Source organism: Dipodomys ordii, unplaced genomic scaffold (assembly GCF_000151885.1).
Source record: "Dipodomys ordii isolate 6190 unplaced genomic scaffold, Dord_2.0 Scaffold16, whole genome shotgun sequence".
In the NCBI taxonomy this organism is placed as follows: domain Eukaryota; kingdom Metazoa; phylum Chordata; class Mammalia; order Rodentia; family Heteromyidae; genus Dipodomys; species Dipodomys ordii.
In genome coordinates this window covers 2,524,406-2,540,785 of record NW_012267232.1, presented here as the reverse complement: position 1 = coordinate 2,540,785, position 16,380 = coordinate 2,524,406, and positions in this window count along the sequence as shown.

The window sequence follows — 16,380 nt, the reverse complement described above, 5'->3', positions numbered from 1 at the left end:
GCCTTTTTTGTCCTGTGTATATTATTATATTACCTTTGTATCTGTGTTTTTAAATATCATTTTTTTCCAATCAGAAATGGCACTTTCAAGAAGATGTCTATTCTTCATTTTATAAATCAGTTTTAACTTTCATGTACATTCTGTAGTTGTGAATAAATCCCACCTAAGGTCTGAACTTAAAGGCTCAGGCAAGGCTCTCGACCTCAAAGTATATGTGCTGAAAGCATCATTGATGGTTAAGTAAGAACACATCCCTTACCCTGGGAGTTCCTAAGCTCTTTCAAAGCCTGCCCTTGGAAGCAGTGTAGTCAGAACTTCAGTCCCTGAAGTATAACACTTGGAGCTTGAAAATTTATTTGTCCTGTAAATTGTGAGAATACTCAGATCTTGTCTTGACCATCCCTCTTTCCCTTCCAGATCTGTCATTACCTAGACCTCCAAGATGCACAGTTGGTTTGCTTGGGAGGTGCTTTTTTTTGCAACTTGGTAATCATCCCATTTTTCATCATTTTTTGGTAGTAAAATACATGTAAAATTTACCATTTTAATAGTCTTTCAGTATAAAAATCAGGGGTATTAAGGACATTCACACTATTGAGCAACCATTACCACTGTCCATTTCCAGAACTTTATCATGCTAAACTGAAATTGTGTATCCATTAAACACCAAACCCAAAATCTGCCTTAGCCATAATGTCTGCCAACCACCTCTTTGTACTTTCTATGAATTTATTCTAGGCATATCATGTAAGCGGAATCATATATGACATTTCTTTCGTAAGTGACCTTTATAAATGACACTTCTTTTATGTAGCATGCCTTTTGAAGGTTTGTCCACGTTGTTAGCCTACATCAGAATTTTATTCCTCATAAGGTACATAATATTACATGTTTGACATCCATTTATTCATTGGATGATTTGCCTTCTGTTCCTTTTGCTGAAGCTAAAGTAATTGTCTGGCTTTATGGTATTATATATGAAGAATTTGATTAGGCAATCAAGTAAACACAAGTATACCTGGCCCCTGCTTACAATAGTTCTATTTAAAGAATTTTAAGATTCACAGTATTGCAAAAATGATTTACACTCAGTAGAAGCTGTACTTTGAATGTTAGATTTTTTTATATTTTCCTGGACTAGTGATACCCAGCATGATTCCCTGTTCCAGTGTCAAGCTTGTATAGGGACACAGCTCTGCAGTGCTGTCAGCCACACCACCGTAAAGGTAAACAACTCATACTTCACAGTGAGCTATGTTGCTAAGATGGTCAGAAGAGGAGTATGTATTTTCAATGCATTTTCCAATTAGGATATTTTCTATTTACCTTTTGTAACAAGGGGATCTAACTCTGTTAAAGAGTTAGATCTGTAACCAGGCACTGGTGGCTCATGCCTGTAATCCTAGCTACTCAGAAGGCTGAAACCAAGATTTTGTAGTGTGAAGCCAGCTGAGGCAGGAAAGTCTCTGAGACTCTTTATCTCTAACCATCTAAAATGTTGAGCAAAAAAGCTTAGGGATAGCACCCGGGCCCTGAGTTCAAGCTCTATGACAATACCAAGAAAGGGGAAAAAAAAAGGATCTGTACCCTTGACTCCTCAGAAGTTTATGTCAGAATTTTCCAGTAGCAATAGACAGTGACATTGTGTGAGTTGGATGAATTATTAGAGAGATAAAACCCCATTTGGGGGTTGGTTAGCTCTCTTTTTTTAAGTTTTTTACCAAGGGCCTTTTTGCTATCTATAATAGCATTCATGGACCAAATGAAATTACCAGTACAGGCAGATAGGCCACAGGCAGCCAGTGAGAGGCATGGCTGTCTTTCCCAACATGTAACAAATGATTTTGTGGGCCTTCTACAGCTCTCGAACCAAATGTTCCTCCACCCCTGGCAAATGTACCACATTGTGGTGTACATCACTTGATGGATATTTGGGTTGTTCCACTTTTGGCTATTATGAAAAATGTTGCTATGAGCATTTGGGCACAAGTTTCTGTGTGCATGTTTTCAAATCTCAGGATATCAAAGGACCTTTTTCTCTCTTAGGTTACTATTTCGGGATCTATGAATTAAAAATGACATTAATGAGAGAAGACAGATTTTAATCATTGTATCTATTCAGGAGTTCACAAAGAAATGTGACTTAAAGAAGTGGTTAGAATGTAGGGTCTATATCCATCCTAAGAAGTGAGGGGGATGGGAGGAAGGACCTGGAAGGAAATGACCGTTAGGAAGGATAAATGGACCCTTAGGAAAATATATGAGAGGAGATTGGTAGGTTTTTTTTTTTTTGGTGGTCATGGGGCTTGAACTCTGGGCCTGGGCGCTGTCCTTGTGCTATTCAGCTCAAGATGAGTGCTCTACCGCTTGAGCCACCATGCCACTTCCGGTTTTCTAGTGCTTATTGGAGATAAGAGTCTCACAGACTTTCCTTCCCGGGCTGGCTTTGACCCACGATCCTCAGATCTCAGCCTCCTGAGTACTAGGATTACAGATGTGAGCCACATGGCGCCCTGTGATATGGTAGCTTTTGTAACAGTGTCTATCTAGGTGTGGTATTAGAATTCTTATTTCTAGTGATGATTCAACTTTCTTGGTGGAGACTCCAGATGGGGTTTATGACAATTGAGTTATTTTTGGAGGCTCTGCTTTAGGCAGATAAGAGATTTCGGGAAGCTGGGTAACTTTGGCTCACACCTGCAATCCTAGCTACTCAGGAGGCTGAGATCTAAGGATGGTGATTGGAAGCCAGCCCAGACAGGAAAGTCCATGAGACTCATATCTCCAATTTAACCACCAGAAAACTGGAAGTGGTGCTGTGGTTCAAAGTGGTAGAGCACTAATCTTGAGCAGAAAAAGCTCGGGGACAGCATCCAGGTCCTGAATTTAAGCCCTGTGTCTGACAAAGAAAAAAGGAAAGAAGGAAGGAAGGAAGGAAAGAAGGAAGGAAGGAAAAGAAAAGAGATGAAAGTAAGAGCAAGGAAAAGAAAAGAGATGAAAGTAAGAGCAAGAATGAACAAAAGAGGAAAGGGATTCCAGGAATTCAGTTTCTGCTCAAACTAATTTTAATGTCTGAGCCTTACGAGATTATGGGTCTCGTGGCAACTTACACTGAAGCTTTGGGGGAATTTCTCAACCACTTTCCAGAGGAGCTGTCACATTTCACATCCTCACCAGTGTCGTGGGCTCCGTGTCCTCACTAGCATTTCTTATTTCTTTTCCACTACAGTTTTAACAATTTGTAAATAGAGCTTAGTAGTGTTAAATAAATTCACATTCTTGTATATTAGATCTCCAGAATGGGGTGTGTGTGTATGTGTGTTGTGTGTGAGAGAGAGAGGGAAGGAGAGAGGGAAGGAGAGAGACAGACAGACAGAGCTCTGGGCCTGATCAAGTTCCTAAGCTTTGTTGCTTAAGGTTAGCACTCTACCACTTGAGCCACAGCACCATTTCTGGCCTTTTGCTAGTTAATTGGAGATAAGAGTCTTATGGACTTTCCTGCCTGGGCTGGCTTCAAACCATGATCCTCTAATCTCAGCCTCCTGAGTAGCTAGGATCACAAGCATGAATCATCAGTAGCCAGCTCTAGAATTTTTGTTTTTTTTCAGAAAGGAGATACTTTTTCTCCCTAATTGGGTGAAGTCTAGTTTATCCACTGTATCTTTTATTATTTGTGCCATCTAAAAAAATCTTTACTCAATGCTACAATAATTTATATGAGTTTTATAATTTTAGCACTTAAATGTAGGCTTATGGTCAACTTTGAATTTATATTCATAGAAAGTATAAGCAAGAGAGCTTGCATGTGGTAGCCTAGTACCATTTATTGGAAAGGCTATTCTTTGCTCATTGAATAATTGTGGCACTTTTGTTGAAAATCAATGACTATAAATTTTTTCCCTGGACTTTTGGTCCTCTTCTATTGGACTAAATGGAAGCAGTGTTGGCCCATTAATACATATCTTGCTTGCTTATAGGAAGGAGCTCCATAGTAAGTTCTTAAGGTAGGACATGAAAATCCTTTTTTTTTTTTTTTTTGGTCTCAGCCTCTGTGGATTCCTTGAGATTTACAACTAGTTTGTTAATTTTTAAGTAGGGAAGGGGAATGCCAGTTGGAATTCTAATAGTAATTGAACAGAACCCTTAGATCACTTTAGAGAATATTATCATATTAACAATATGTGTTCCAATCATGTTAGTTAGATACTCTTCAATATCTTTTTGCTGGGCACTGGTGGCTCATACCATTAATCCTAACTACTTAGGAGGCTGAGATCTGTTTTGATCATGGTTTGAGGGCAGCCAGGGCAGAAAAGTCTTTGAGACACTTATCTCCAGTTAACTACCAAAAAAGCTGGAAGTGAAGCTATGGCTCAAGTGGTAGAGCACTAGCCTTGAGCACAAAAAGCTCAAGGACAGCACTTAGGTCCTGAGTTTAATAACTCACTAAAAATACCTTTTGGCAGTATTTTATAGTTTCCAGCATATGAGTTTTACATTTATTTTACTGAATTTGTTTTTAAGTACTCTATTCTTTTTGATGCTATTGTAAAAAGAGTTGTTTTCTTAATTTCATTTTCAAATTGTTCCTTGCTGGTATGTAGAAAAACAATTGATTTTTGTATTGATAGTGTACCTTTTCAAATTTTCTGAACTTAGTTTTTTAGAGGATTCCTTATGTCTGCCTGTATATGAGATAATGTCAAATGCAAGTCAAATTTGAAACTTGACTTCGTTTTTCTCTTCTTGACTAATTTCCTTGGAGAGAACTTTCAGAACAGTATTCAATAGAAGCAGACAGAGAGGACATCCTTATTTTGTGCCTAGACTTAGGACATCGAGTACAATAATTTTGCTTTGGATGTTACATAACATTTTTTAAAATTTAATTTTATTGTCAAGATGATGTACAAAGGGGTTACAGTTACATACATAAGGTAATTAGTACATTTCTTGTCAAACATTGTTACCCCTTCCCTCCTTTTTCTCCCATTTTCCCTGCCCCCCAATTCTTCCCCCTCAAGTTGTAAAGTTCATTTCTAACATATTGTCAGTATCCTTGTTGCCTTGGCTCACCCTTTGTCTTTTTTTTTTTTTTTACCCTTTGTCTTTTGTCTCACCATTATGTTGTTCCCCTTCCCTTCCCAAATCATATAAACATATAAACAAGACACGGGATGGGGCTTGGAAGGTGGCTCAGTGGTAGAGCACTTGCCTTGCATGCATGAGGTCCTGGGTTCGATTCCTCAACACCACATAAGCAAAAAGCCAGAAGTGGCGCTGTGGCTCAAGTGGTAGAGTGCTAGCCTTGAACTGAAGAGCTGAGGGACAGTGCCCAGGCCCAGAGTTGAAGCCTCATGACCGGACCCCCTTCCCCCCCCCCAAAAAAAGACACAGGGTACCAAAACCAAATACTGTGACAATGGGATAAACCAAAGGGGGAACAAAAGAAAAGAAAAAAGAAAACAACTTCACACAGAACATTAAAACAATAACAGGGCTGGGAAGGTGGTTCCGTAGTAGAGTGCTTGTCTTGCATTCATGAGGCCCTGGGTTCGATTCGTCAGCACCACATAAGCAGAATAAGCCGACATGGCACTGTGGCTCAAATGGTAGAGTGCTAGCCTTGAGCTGATGAGCTGAGGGACAGTGCCCAGGCCCAGAGTTCAGGCCCCACAACCAACAACAACAAAAGAAAACCAAAAACAAACAAAAAACCCAATAACAACAACAAAGGAAAAACTTTTGTTTCCATACCTTGCAGATCATTTTGATTTTACTAGTATCTTCATTGCACCCCATCAGTCAAAGTTACAAGCCCGTACAGGTTCAAGGGAAGCAGACATGGTATCTCTCTCCTGATGGAAGGAACATTAACAAACTTCTGGTTTTCTTCTCAAGCCACTATCACCTATGTTCCTAGACACCAATTGAAACATTAATTTGAGTGAGGAGAAAATGACCTATGCCAAGATCTGAGACCTAACCATTAAGTTTACCAATGCAGAGATCACGTATGGCCTGGTTAGTCACAATTCGGGTAGTATATACATGTGAGGTAAAAATCTGTCTGGAATTAAGTCGTGAGTTTGGGAGGAAGAAACTTGGAGGCAACAAATTGAAATCATCCTTTGAGGATTTTCTTATAAAGGGAAGGAAGAAGATGACATAATAACTATAGGGATCTGGGTTGAGTAGTTTAAGGTGAGAGCTAGCGGTAGCATTTCCATGCTCATAAGAATGATCCAGTAAAGAGGAAGATGTTGATGTAGCTAGAGTTAATAGGAACAACTGCTGGAGTGATGTCGTTAAGACAGCCAAAGAATACTTGTGCATCTCCTTTCTCTTCAGCCTCTTTCCTTTCATATTATACCAGAAGAGAAGCTGTGGCTCAAAGTGATAGAGCACTGGCCTTGAGCAAAGGCTCAGGGACAGCACCCAGGCCCCAAGTTCAAGCCCCACCACCACCATCACCAACAACAAAGAGTTTAGTCTTAAGACATTCTGAGATGCCTAACTTGTTTAATTCAATTCATTGAAATTCCAGGCACTTAAAATCTTTTATCATTGCTAGATCCTACAGCAATTCTGCAAATATGCGCACAGCTCAAGACTGAGCCAGTCAGTTAGCAGGGAGGAAGAATAGCTCTTATATATTTTTTCTTGGCTCTAAATGTGTTGTATTTATATCAGCAATGGAGCTTTTGTCTCTCAGCTCCAAATTCTCCATTCAATCCTCTGTTTTGTGCTACTGGGGCTGGGATTCTGCAAAATCCACATTTATGTGTTGCCAGCTGCCTCCCTTTGAGGCACTGGAATTTAGAGCAATGGAATGAGCTAGGAAGACAGGAAGAAGGGATTTCCCCGTTTCTGCTTGTTTCCTGGGTGCTTTCTGTGTGCACTTGTCACTTCCTCTTCCTGTGACTGTCCTCAACGGCTCTTCATTGTGGCAGTCATGGGTGTTTCCAGAACCAGTAGGTGATCCAGATTGCCATTCTTCTAACATTTGTCAAACCTGCTTCCTCAGCCCCTTCCCCCCACCAGTTGCAGCCCCGCCACATGCCCCGCTCCCCACCAGAGGTCTGAGTGTGTCCTTTGGCTCTGGGAGGGCCCAGCCTCCAAACATCTAAATAATGTGAACATTACTTTGTTTCTTTATCCTAAGGATGGTGGCTGCTATATTGCTACCTCTGTTTTACCTCTGGGTTTTCTTTCTGACTTTTCAGTTAATAAGTCTTTAAATTAATAATCTGATAAAAAATATCAATGTGGTTTCTGTCTCCTAACTGGATTCTAGTCAATACAGTTAGATATTATCTCATATAATCTTGACAGCATTTACTCAGGCAAATAGAAAATGGAGAAGAAAGAGAGGGGGTAATTAGCTTATAATACATAGCTACTGGTGATAGAGTTGGGGTATCAACCTAGTCTTTCTTTTTGTGCCAGGGTTGGGGCTTAAACTCAGGTCCTGGGCGCTGTTCCTGAGCCTTTTTTTTTTTTTTTTTTTGCTAATGTGGTACTGAGGAATTGAACTTAGGGTCTCATGCATTCTAGGCAAGCACTCTACCACTAAGCCACATTCCCTGCCCCTGAGCCTTTAATTTTATCAAAGCTAGTGCTCTGCCACTTGGGCCACAGCTCTACTTCCAGCTTTTTGGGTGATTAATTGGTGGTTGACTGTATTAATTTGGTAATTAATTGGACTTTCCTGCCAGAGCTGGCTTTCAAAATCAATCCTTAGATCTCAGCCTCATGAGTGGGTAGGATTACAGGTGTGAGTCTCCACACCTGGCTTTTTGTTTTGTTTTGTCTAAAGTTTTGGCTCTAATCACTAGCCACCTTCCTACATTGTTTGGAAAACACATGGGTTTTCAGCATGAGACTGTAAGTATGCTTTCTGAAGTCTTTCACCAATTTCGTTGCTTTTTGCTAACCTATTGTCATACTCATTATTTCCCAAAATATGTCCCAGGCAACACGTGTACTATAGGCATTCCACCAGTGAAATACAGGTTCTGTATTCAAGTAAGTTAAGAACAGCACATATTTACAAGAATCACAATGAACATTAGCATAGCAAAGGCTTTGAGAAATCTTGCAATTTTTTATACATTTTTTTTTTTTGGCTGGGAACATCTCAAGGATATGAAAAATGCCAAGTTGCTATAGTTTGGATGTCAAATGTCCCTTGAAGACCCTAGCTGCTATTGACGTTATGGAACTATTAAAAGATAGGGCCTAGTGGGAGGCCCTGAGGTCACTGGGTGTACCGTTGAACTATCTCCTTTCTTACTTCTGGGCCTAGAGGTGAGTGGATTTGTTTTGCCACGTGGTTTTGCCATGAGGTGCAGGCCCAAAGCAAGGGGCTAATCTATCATGGGTGAAACCTCCCAAACTGTGAGCTAAAGGAAGCTTTTTTGTGTATATTGGTCTTAGGCCTTTAACTCAGGACATGGGCACTGTCCCTGAGCTTTTTTGCTCAAGACTAGTGATCTACTATTATGAGCCACAGTGACGCTTCTGATTTTTTGGTGGTTAATTGGAGATGATAGTCTTATGGACTTTCCTGCTCTGGTTGACTTCGAACTGTGATCCTCAGATTGCAGATCCTCCTGAGTAGCTAGGATTACAGGTGTGAGCCACCAACACTTGGCAACTTCTTCCTCTTTATTACTGTATGTCTCAGATATTTGTTACAATGACAGGTTGTCATATAATGACTAAAACAGGTTAATCATGGTCTAATCTAATAAATCCTGTGCAACAGTAGTACCTGACTAGGGGACAGTAGTTGGTATCCAAAATTATGGGATGGTTTCATCATACAGAACTTGCTGTTTAAAAGATATTGGAAAAGCCAGGTGCTGGTGGCTCACACCTATAATTCTAGCTATTCAGAAACAGATCTGAGGATCACAATTACAAGCCAGTCCTTGCAGACAAATCTGAGACTCTTTTCTCCAATTGCCAATGAAAAAATTGGAACTGGAGCTATGGTTCAAGTGGAAGAGTATCATCCTTAAGTGAAAAAGCTAAGCAAGAGTACAGGAACAAAGCAGTAGTACTGGAAAAAAAATTGGGGGTGGAAGAGGTAATGAAGGATTGGGGTGGTGGTGAATGTAGTCATAATATTCAATTCATATCCTCTGAAACTAAAAACATTGAGGGGAGTGGCTGGGAGAGAGAAAAGGAATAACATTGATTAAGATGCATTGTACTTGTCAAAAGACATGTTGAATGGTAACTCCTTTGTACAGTTACTTACACATAACAAAATGTAATTTAAAATTGTTTAGGGAATGGAGAATCTGATCTTTGTTTAGGTTATCAGACTGTCTCTTTAGAGTTGTATGTTTTTGCTTTTCAACTATGTAAACCTATGGATACATCTCAATTGTACTTTTAGTTTAGGCAATTCTTTTTTTTTTTTTTTTTCCGGTCGTGGGGCCTGAACTCTGGGCCTGGGCACTGTCCCTCAGCTCTTCAGCTCAAGGCTAGCACTCTACCACTTGAGTCACAGCGCCACTTCCGGCTTTTTTCTTTTTGCTTATGTGGTGCTGAGGAATCGAACCCAGGGCCTTGAGCATGCAAGGCAAGCGCTCTACCACTGAGCCATCTTCCCAGCCCCTAGTTTAGGCAATTCTTGAATCAATAGTTAAGGTCAGAATAAGGTTTTGATGACTTCCAGTGTAAGCAATTTCTACTTTCTTCCTCTCATAAAAGTGCCATGAATACAAAAGTCTCACTTTTACAATCCTGGAGACAGGAGTGGTTTTGCAGTGCTTGTATTTAACCTTTTGACTGTATTTACTTGAAAGTTTGTCTATGATAGATTATGAGATGTTCTTGTTAAAAATGATAATTAATGCTTCACACATTTGTTTATTTTTAAGAAGTGTGAATCCATCTGCATTTGTGTTTGAAATTGTAGTTCATTTGCTTAAATTTTTTTGTACTTGAGTAACTGCACCAGTTAATTGGTTTGGATTATATTGTTAGAACTCTGTCAAAGAGAAGTGTACCTTAAGTGTCTGAAAAATTAGAGGTAGGCCTCTATCTAACTCCATTGTAGACAAAGAGCCCCTGAAGCATGCTAATGACAGGTGGCAGGCTTATGGGGGCATGGGAATGGTGTATCTCCAGTGTGTCCAGCCTGAGAACCCACTGTACTGCAAACAAACACTTATTTTCTTTTCCTTTGAGGCAGAGTTCTGCTATGTTGCCCAGGCTGGCCTCTAATTCATAAGGTCTCCTGCCTCAGCTTCCTGAGTAGTTGGGATTACAGGCATGTGTCACTGTACCCAGCTAAAACCTGATTTCAGTGACAGACACTCTTCTTTGTCTAAATATGCTATAGATGTCTGTAGGATATTAATGTACAGCTGCTTGAAGAAGGACACAGGGTTTCCCCAGGAACCTTTCCAGGGCTTATCTTAGCAAATTCACAAGGGCGCTCTCTCTCTCCTTCTCTTTTGGAGGCTGAAAGAAAAAAAGAGAGGAGGGAGGGTAGAAGGAAGGAAAGAACAAAGGAAGGAAAGAAAAGTCAGACACCTGTGACTCATGCATATATATTAGCTACTCAAGAGGCTGAGACTTGGCGGACTGAGGTCCAAAACCAGCCTGGACAGGAAACTTCAGGAGACTCCATCTCCAATTAACTAGTAAAATGCTAGCTAGCATGGTAGCCATGGCTCAAGGAGTAGAGCCCTAGCTATGAAAAAACAAGCTGATAGGGAGATCACAAGGCCCTGAATTCAAGCTCCATTACTAGTGAGAGAGGAGAGAGGAGAGAAAAGACAGAGGGGAGAGGACAGAGAGGGAGAGAGGGAATGAGAGAAAGAGAGACAGAGAGGAGGGAGAGAGAAAGAAAGAGAGAGATAGAGAGAGAAGCTGGTACCAGTGGCTCATTCCTATAATCCTAGCTACTCAGGAGGCAGAGATCTGAGGATTGTGGTTTTAAGCCAGCCTGGGAGGAAAGTCTGGGAGACTCTTATCTCCAACAAACTATTCAAAGAAGTCAGAAGGAGCACTGTGGCTCAAGGGGTAAAGCACTAGCCTGGAGCAAAAGCAGCTCAGGGACAGTGCCCAGACTCAGAGTTGAAGCCCCAGGATTGGCAAAAACAAAACAAAACAAATGAGGGGAATTAGACCATCATCTTTTCTGGGTTTGATAAGCATTCAGCTAAACCTGTCATGTTTTTGCATGCAAGACAGCACCAATTTATAGTGTTTTCAGAGTTTTCTAAACTTGCCCAATTAAAAAAATAACCTACAAAATTAACTATGTATGCAGATTCTCAAGTCCCAGGCCCAGTAAATCAAGAGTTAACAGGCAAATGGGTCTGGAAATGTGTGTGGTTAATAAAAGCTCCAGGTGCATCTCATAATGGAGAAGTTTGCTCAACATTTGTAATTGAGGCTCACCTGGGGACTTTCAAGATTCTGATTTACTCCTATGGAGGAACTTGGGGATCTGGAATTTTAATAAGGCCCCAAGAGATTCTAATGTTCAGGTTTTGTGAACCCCACTGTGAGAAGCACTGATATCTTGCAAACTGTCTTAGTTCTTAGTGCCAAAACAGTGGCAGCTTTTACTAAGGACTTGTGCATCTTTTGACTTTGTAGACACTGTTTATAAACTATTTGTCTGTTAAAACTTTTCCACTTAATTTGAAAACTTCTTAAAAAAATTGCAAACATGGGTTGGGAATGTGGCTCAGTGGTAGAGTGTTTGCCTAGCATGCATGAAGCGTGGAGTTCGATTCCTCAGTACCACATAAACAGAAAAAGCTGGAAGTGGTGCTGTGGTTCCAGTGGTACAGCATTAGCCTTGAGCAAAAGAATCTCCAGGACAGTGCCTAGGCCCTGATTTCAAATCCCATGACTAGCAAAAAAAAAAAATCTGCAAACATACAATACCCATTATACTACCTGCTCCAACGTTTGTCACATTTACTTCGTGTATGTATATATGTATGTTTGTTTTTGGTGCTGGAACTATGGCTGGAACTCAAGGTCTCTGTCTCCGCTTTTTTCCCTCATGACTAATGTTTACCATTTGAGCCATATCTCTACTTCTGGCCTCCTGTTGGTTAGTTGGAGATAAGTCTGTTGGATTTGTTTGCTCAGGTTGGCTTTGAATCACAATCATCAGATTACAGCTTCCCAAGTAGCTAGGATTACAGGCGTGAGCTATGGGCTCCTGGATTTATGTATTTTAACTGAATTATTTCAGTGTAAGTAAATGTCATCAAGTTTAAAATATCACCTGTCTCTTGAAACTATTCATCCAAAAATGCCAGCTCAAAAAGACAACAGATTCAACAGTCCCTTTCTCTGTTTCCTGGCAGAACAACTACCACTTCTGGTCTCTTAATTGCCTTCCCATGGGCTCACTTCACATGGCACAGGTGTAGTGTTCACATGGGCTGTATATGCACATGTGCATGTGATTGGTTAACATATTCAGGATTTACCACTAGAGTTGAGACCATGACTCTTCTACCTTGGTGTCTATTTGCTGCATTTGCCTAGTACAGTGTCTTATACCCCACAAACACTTCTTGTTGAACGAACTGATGAATGTTTAAGTTCAGAAGAGCAGATAGTGGCCCAAGACTAGAGTATTAGCATTCCAGCCCAAAGGACTGAAAAGTGTCATAGGTCTATCCACACACAGAAGATGCTAGGCTGATCTGGCCAGTGGAACCACAGAGCTGAGACAGAGACCTTGTCCAGAGGCTATGATAAGATAGGGTAAACACAAATCAGGCTCACAAACAGTAGTTGGAATGGAGATCTAAGTGTTATATATGGGACCCCCTCAATGCACTATGGGAATGGAACACAGGGGTGAAAATGTTCCTTTTTTTTTTTTTTTTTGTCGGTCGTGGGGCTTGAACTCTGGGCCTGGGCGCTGTCCCTCAGCTCTTCAGCTCAAGGCAAGCGCTCTACCACTTGAGCTACAGCGCCACTTCCGGTTTTCTGGTGGTTTATTGGAGATAGGAGTCTCACAGTCTCTCCTGCCCGGGCTGGCTTTGAACTGCGATCCTCAGATCTCAGCCTCCTGAATAGCTAGGATTACAGGCGTGAGCCACCAGCGCCCGGCTGAAAATGTTCCATTCTTGAACTATATCCTGAGCCTGTATAGTATTTTTTAAGGACACTTTCTAAATTTGAATCTGTAACCCTGAGTTTACACAGCATTTTAATTTTAAAACTTACAGTAGAAAAATTAGAATATATAGAGAAATAAGATATTCCTTAGTAATCCTACCATAGAGGAAAAATCACCATAGTTACCATTTTGGTGTCATCTCACATTTTTTCTTAACATATATATATATATACATATATACTGTATGATAAATGGTATGTTATATTATTTATAAAATATTTTTCAAATCTTTTGTTATTAAAAAAAGGTAACAAACAAACAAAAAAAGGTAATGCTGGGCTGGGATGTAGTTCAGTGGCAAAGCGCTTGCCTAGCAAGTGCAACGTCCTGGGTTCAATCCCCAGTACCAAAAAAGAAAAGACAAAAAAATACAGTTAAAAAAAAACCCAAACTAAAAAAGGTAATGCACAAAGGGATTGCAGTTACGGAAGTCAGGTAGTCATTTCTTTTTGGACAATGTCACCCTTTCTTATATATATTCTACATATAAAATAACGAATTTTATTTATATCTTAATATAACTAATTACATATGTTTATATACTTAAATGTGTAGTGGATCTATGGCATTTTATTTATATTAATGTTAAATAATTAAGGATATGCCATGCAAACATCGACAGTAGGTTTTTTTGAACAAAAATATCTTTTCCTAGCACGATGCTGTAAGGATCTCTGTCTGCCAGTAGATGGCACTATTTTCATTTGTCAGCGTAAGTAGAAGTCTAAAATGTTTGCCTCTAGGCAATATTTTTGTTTTATTTTTCAGTTTTACCATTTGTTTACTAAGTGGCAGGTGACAATAAACAAGTTACTTGCTTTCCTTTAGGATATTCACTCAGGAACTTCCAAAACCCTTTTGGCTTCCAAAACATCTTTGGCTTACATTCACAAGCAAGGCTTAGAGAGACCATGCATTAATCCTCTCCCTTGTTTCCTAATAGAAGCTATTAATAAGGACTAGCTAACCCATCGTTATTTTAGAGAAAAAGCTATCAGGCCTTTCTGAGGCTATGAAAAGCAAACAAAACAAAAATGAAGCATTAACTCTAGAATTCTTGTTTTCCACATAGGACAGTATTAATCAAATCATGCAGATTTCTTTCATGGCTAGTTAATAATGAACTTAAAAAATTACACATTCTATTGTAATGCACCTAATTTTTTGTGGCTCAAACCTTTCAAAACAGTAACAGATGAGCTAGATGCTGGTGGCTCATGCCTATCATTCTAGCTACTCAGACGAGATCTGAGGATCTCGGTTCAAAATCAGCCTAGGCAGGAAAGTCTGTGAGATTGTTATCTCGAGTTAATCACCAAAAAGCCCTGCGTGGAGTTGTAGCTCTAGTGGTAGAGTGCTAGCCTTGTGCAAAAATACTTAGAGACAGCACCCAGGTCCTGAGTTCAAGCCCCAGTATAGGCACAAACAGAAAAAAAAATCTTAACATAGGGTAGATGCTGCGATATGTCGGACAAGAAATTATATCTGAAGTGAGAAGAAAGGATGAACAATTCAGGGTCGAGAAAGCAAGGGAGAGGGGTGACATTATCCCAAAAGAAATGTACTCTGCCTGACCTGGGTAACTGTAACCCCATCTGTACATCACCTTTATAATGTCAATAACAAATTTAGAAAATATTCCGGGTCCGATGCGGGAACTGAGAGACGTTCGTGTTCAGTAGTGGAATAACATCTCAGCTACCGGATCAGCGAGGCCAGCAAAGGCCGGCTGGCCAGGCTGCGTTTGTTTTCCTGGTGACTACAAGGATTCCCTGTAAACGTGCTAAGGAGAAAATGCTCGAAGGCTGTGTTTCCAGATCGGATAGGCTCAGCACCAGGTCCTTCTTGGGCATGTTCCCTTCGAATGAGAAGAAGGTCCGGCGATTTTTAAGTTTTAGGCTATTTTTAGCTTATCCTCTACTTTCGGACTCGCGGGAGACACTTTCCAGCCTAACGAGCGTGAACGGCTGGTCTCCCGCCTGGGCCCGGGACGCCTGGAAGCCCAGCCTGGCCCCACCTGTCGCGCACACTCTGCACACCCCGCGATCCCCAAGTGCGGGCAGGTGTCCTCTGCCTCGCCCCGGACCCGGAGTCGCAGCCTCGCAGCGGGCGAGCCTCTGAAATCCGCTGCCTCCCTCGGGGACAGCGAGGCCAGGGAGAGGGTGTCGGGGTGTGTGTGCGTGTGTGTGTGGATGTCTGAGAAGCAAAAGGCACCCAGCCCCCCCGACTGGGGTGGAGTGGGGTGTCGGGGTCCGGCCCTGCACGCGTTCCTCCGACTCCGGCCGCACGGGGCCGCGCTCCCAAGCCCCGTCCAGTCCTGCGCACGGCCCTCCGCCCTCCAGCGTCTTTCGCGTCCGCGACCCCGGGAACCCTTCCAAGCCCCTAGCGGCGGTGACTCCGGGTGTCCACGGGTCCCAGCGGGGCCGAAGGGTCACCCAAGCCGGCGAACCTCATTCCCAAGGACAAGCAGCGAGTGGCAGCACCGCTCCCCCTCCCCCGTTCCCTCGCCGGACTCGGCAGGCTGCAGTGACCCAGCCCCTCCAGAACCCCTCCCTACCCCCACCCCAGGCGGCCGCGGGGAGGCACGCGCCCGGACCCCGCCCCTTCTCCAAACTTCTACCCGCGCGCGCGGGTTCTTCCCTCGGTCCGACCCCTCTGCGCCATCCGGCTCCTCCCCCTCGCTCTCCACCCCCTCCACCTCCTCCTTTTCTGGTCCCCTCGGAGGAATCCGCCCCCCTCCCGCCCGTCGGGTCTGGGGATCCTCCCCCGACTCCCCCCGCGTGCCGCCGCCGCCGCCGCCCAGGTTCCTCCCCCCCCCCCAGCCCGGGCGCTCCCTGCCAAGCCCATGATGTAATGGTGTATGTTAATCAGTAGCATGTGGGGAGCTCCGGCTCTGGCGGCTCAGTCCTCCGCGAGCCGACACTGGAGGCAGCAGCAGCTACAGCAGCAGCGGCGGCGGCAGCGCCCCGATCCCGCCGCGCCGTCCTCTCCCCGGGCTGCCCGCCCCGACGGCATGGCCCGCAGCCCGTGCTTCGGGCAGAGAAAAGACAGAGGGGAGAGGACAGAGAGGGAGAGAGGGAATGAGAGAAAGAGAGACAGAGAGGAGGGAGAGAGAAAGAAAGAGAGAGATAGAGAGAGAAGCTGGTACCAGTGGCTCATTCCTATAATCCTAGCTACTCAGGAGGCAGAGATCTGAGGAT